The following is a 5,228-nucleotide window of genomic DNA, read 5'->3' as shown; positions in this document are numbered from 1 at the left end:
AGCAGAACGTTATGGCCGGAGGGTTTACACCACTATGGGGAAAGTATAAGCGGCTCTATATAAGGTATAAAGTGCTGTATGGAAGGAGAACGCAGCACTATAAGGAGGTATTCAGCATTTTATGGAGTAAACCGCACTATGGATAATATACAGCACAATATGTCGGAATACGGCACTGTATGGGAGTATCCAGCACTATGGATAATATACAGCACAATATGTCGGTCACTGTAAGGGGAATATCCAGCACTATGGACGGTGTATAGGGCACTGCACGGGGTATAGTAAATATGTGGACGTATTCACTACTATACGGAAGGATCCAATACTATAGATACACTGCACGGTATGGGGTATACAGCACAGCAGCGACATTATTGGCCGGACACAGTTTAGCTCAATGATTTGATGTTTTTGGAGGAGCCAGTAAAGCTCTGCACCGCCACTGAGCGCTGTATAACATCCATACAATGACCTGCTCATCATAAACTGCTCTGCACCTCAATGTAATGCTATAGACCCCCATATAGCGCTGGACACCGCCTAACAGTATAGATCACCATATAGTGCTGAATATAAACCACATATTAGTTATTCACTCACAACCCCAGAACCTCCCCCCAATGCCGCGGATCACACAGAACAAAGCGCGGGAGAAACTTCACATTTAGTGCTTAGTCAGTTGGGCTCTGGCTCCTCAGTCACTTACTGTTAACCCCTTATAGTGCCATTTTGCCAGCCAGACAGTACTGACCGAGCGCAGCACCGATCTCCCGCCCCTCCCCCCGCAGCAGGAGCTGTAGCTTTTCAGGAAGATGTGGGCGGCTCTGAGAAGAGCCTTTGTGTTGTCAGAATAGAGCAGAATTAACCCCCGAAGCCGTAGAGAGTGCGGCCCTGGCGCTTGAGCGCGTACACCACGTCCATGGCGGTGACGGTCTTCCTCTTGGCGTGCTCGGTGTAGGTGACGGCGTCACGGATCACGTTCTCCAGGAAGACTTTCAGGACGCCGCGAGTCTCCTCATAGATGTGAATCATGTGTTATGTGCTGTCTGTATGTGTTATGTTCTGTCTGTCTGTGTTATGTGCTCTTATGACGCCCTGGACCTCAGGGGTCACAGGTAACAACACTACACACACATCCCCATCCCCTGTGAGGACACACCCGTCACCCGAAAGGGAGACCTGATGCCTCCCTCAGGGCCAGTAGGGCACACCAGGTGGGCGGAGTCAGGCAGAAAGGCACGCCCACCGAGGAGACTACTGTCCTGAGGCAGGAAAGACAAGAGGGAGTTGGTTGTGAGAGAGAGTGTTGAGTGAGGAAGGAGTAAAGCTGTCAGGGACCCGGGTTTGAGCCTGGGACCCACGAAACGTCAGGTAAGCAGACAGTGGTGGCCACCTGCAGGAGTACCTGTATAACGACCGGCAGAACCGTAGGGACCAGGCCAGGGTTGGAGCCCGCCGGACCTGAACCGGGGAGTCAACTGTTAGCCGAAGCACCAGTAACCGGGTACTCAGACCCTGTCCTAGCTTAGAAGCCACTGAGTTTAGGCAAATTCACTGATTGCAGTCTGGACCTCACGGGTTCATCCTCACCCAAAGTCCCTAAAGAAGGCAAAGGCCCACCGATACCGGGTGAGAGCCACCGCCAAGGGCCAAACATCCGACGGGCCAGCGCCTGCGGGCAACCGAGGGCTCTTCCGGCAGCTAAACGCCGGGGAGCGAGCTACCACTGCCCAGGCAGGGGAGCTAAAAGCTGAGAAACAGAGTGTGCAAGGGAAAGGGACCACCATCAGCCTCACAAGGGACACAGCTGCGGGACCCGACCATACCCGAACTTTGGTTTACCAGTGACTCTGAGTGTGATTTCATAGTGAGTACACCAGTGCCATCCGGCCACGGCACCTTGCACCACGACACCATCACCCGCCCCACCGGGCCCCAGGACACACCGCCCCTACCCACAGAGGGGCTAACATCCAGGCTGCGCCCCCAACACTGATCCCGGGAGCCCCCCGTCACTCTCGCCGCAGCGGTGGTGCATCCCGTCACCACGACCCGTGGGTGGCGTCACGACTCATCCAACGACGACGCGGTCCCTGGCTGCGAACCTCGTCCTACACTACCACCCCACTGCCTCCCCTTAACAGAGCGACGTGGCCCCTGGTCCGGAGGCACTCGACCCACCAACAACCCGAGCCCGGACCTCGAGCGGCTCGGCCCGGCAGGGAGCAGCCGAGCCCTCCCAGGGCGGTACACTCTCTGTATGTGTTATGTGCTCTCTGTATGTGTTATGTGCTGCCTGTATGTGTTATGTGCTGCCTGTATGTGTTATGTGCTCTCTGTATGTGTGTTATGTGCTGTCTGTATGTGTGTTATGTGCTGCCTGTATGTGTTATGTGCTCTCTGAATGTGTTATGTATAAGATATGTGTGTCTTGTATAGTGTGCAATATGTAGCTGTCTTTCTGTCTATGTATACTATCTGTGTATACTGTCTGTCTGTCTATGTATACTATCTGTGTATTCTGTCTATATATACTGTTTGTCTGTGTATACAGTCTGTGTATACTGTCTGTCTCTGTGTATACTATCTGTGTATACTGTCTGTGTGTTTACTGTCTTTCTGTGTATACTATCTGTATGTATATACTGTCTGTCTGTGTATACTGTCAGTCTGTGTATAAAGTCTGTGTATACAATCTGCTTGTGTATACTGTCTTTCTGTGTATACTATCTGTATGTATATACGGTCTGTCTGTGTATACAGTCTCTGTATACAGTTAATAATTGCAATATATAAATATGTAAAATAGCTATAATTACACACACACACTAGGAGGCCTCCGGGATGGGTCATATATACCAGAGTGTGATAAATATATACACCTATAGGCCCTCAAGATGTAACATATATACCAGGAGGAGGAACACATATACACCATGAGTGGCCCAGGAAGGGGACATATATACCTAAATAAATGAACAAGGATAGTGACATATATGCCAGGAGTGGCCCAGGAAGGGGTCATATGTACTAGGAGGGGGAGATATATACCAAGAAGGAGACATATATACCAGAATGTGCCCAGGAGGGGGATGTATATATTACATACATACAGTGCCTACAAGTAGTATTCAACCCCCTGCAGATTTAGCAGGTTTACACAGTCGGAATTACCTTGGCATTGTGACATTTGGACTGTAGATCAGCCTGGAAGTGTGAAATGCAACAAAAAAGAATGTTATTTCTTATTTATTTATTTTTTTTTAAATTGTGAAAAGTTTATTCAGAGGGTCATTTATTATTCAACCCCTCAAACCACAAGAATTATGTTTGGTTCCCCTAAAGTATTAAGAAGTATTTCAGGCACAAAGAACAATGAGCTTCACATGTTTGGATTAATTATCTCTTTTTCCAGCCTTTTCTGACTAATTAAGACCCTTCCAAACTTGTGAACAGCACTCATACTTGGTCAACATGGGAAAGACAAAGGAGCATTCCAAGGCCATCAGAGACAAGATCGTGGAGGGTCACAAGGCTGGCAAGGGGTACAAAACCCTTTCCAAGGAGTTGGGCCTACCTGTCTCCACTGTTGGGAGCATCATCCGGAAGTGGAAGGCTTATGGAACTACTGTTAGCCTTCCACGGCCTGGACAGCCTTTGAAAGTTTCCACCCGTGCCGAGGCCAGGCTTGTCCGAAAAGTCAAGGCTAACCCAAGGACAACAAGGAAGGAGCTCCGGGAAGATCTCATGGCAGTGGGGACATTGGTTTCAGTCAATACCATAAGTAACGTACTCCACCGCAATGGTCTCCGTTCCAGACGAGCCTGTAAGGTACCTTTACTTTCAAAGCGTCATGTCAAGGCTCGTCTACAGTTTGCTCATGCTCACTTGGAGGACTCTGAGACAGACTGGTTCAAGGTTCTCTGGTCTGATGAGACCAAGATCGTGATCTTTGGTGCCAACCACACACGTGACGTTTGGAGACTGGATAGCACTGCATACGACCCCAAGAATACCATCCCTACAGTCAAGCATGGTGGTGACAGCATCATGCTGTGGGGCTGTTTCTCAGCCAAGGGGCCTGGCCATCTGGTCCGCATCCAAGGGAAGATGGATAGCACGGCCTACCTGGAGATTTTGGCCAAGAACCTCCGCTCCTCCATCAAGGATCTTAAGATGGGTCGTCATTTCATCTTCCAACAAGACAACGACCCAAAGCACACAGCCAAGAAAACCAAGGCCTGGTTCAAGAGGGAAAAAATCAAGGTGTTGCAGTGGCCTAGTCAGTCTCCTGACCTTAACCCAATTGAAAACTTGTGGAAGGAGCTCAAGATTAAAGTCCACATGAGACACCCAAAGAACCTAGATAACTTGGAGAAGATCTGCATGGAGGAGTGGGCCAAGATAACTCCAGAGACCTGTGCTGGCCTGATCAGGTCTTATAAAAGACGATTATTAGCTGTAATTGCAAACAAGGGTTATTCCACAAAATATTAAACCTAGGGGTTGAATAATAATTGACCCACACTTTTATGTTGAAAATTTATTAAAATTTAACTGAGCAACATAACTTGTTGGTTTGTAAGATTTATGCATCTGTTAATAAATCCTGCTCTTGTTTGAAGTTTGCAGGCTCTAACTTATTTGCATCTTATCAAACCTGCTAAATCTGCAGGGGGTTGAATACTACTTGTAGGCACTGTACATGTTTTTGCAAGAGTGGCAGTGAGACTGTAGGAAGTTTGAGCGGTGGAAGCGGAGCTGGGGTGGAGCCTGGGCGGAGTCCCAAGGGGGCCGGAAAATTTTGCCAGTATGGGGCCCTGAAATTCTTAGTGGCGGCCCTGCTTGCAACAGGATAATGACCCATAACACACAGCTAAAAAAACTCAAACGCTTAGGCTATGTGCCCACGCTGCGGATTTTGCCGCGGATTTGCCGCGGATTTACCGCGGATTTTCCGAAAATCTGCAGCAGCGGCACTTCCAAGCCATTTCAATGGCATTTTGGAAATGCTGTGTCCATGCTGCGGATTTTTCCGCGGCGGATTTGCCGCGGATTTTGATCTGGAAAAATCTGCAGCATGTCAATTATTGTTGCGGATTTTGGGTATAGAATGCGGAAAAAAAAAAAAATCCGCATCAAAATCCGCGGCAAATCCGCGGTAATCTGCTGTAAATCCGCGGCAAAATAAGGTGCGGATTTGCCGCGAAAGTCGCGGATTTTCA

Source organism: Anomaloglossus baeobatrachus, chromosome 4 (assembly GCF_048569485.1).
Source record: "Anomaloglossus baeobatrachus isolate aAnoBae1 chromosome 4, aAnoBae1.hap1, whole genome shotgun sequence".
NCBI lineage: Eukaryota > Metazoa > Chordata > Amphibia > Anura > Aromobatidae > Anomaloglossus > Anomaloglossus baeobatrachus.
This window is presented reverse-complemented; position numbering follows the sequence as displayed.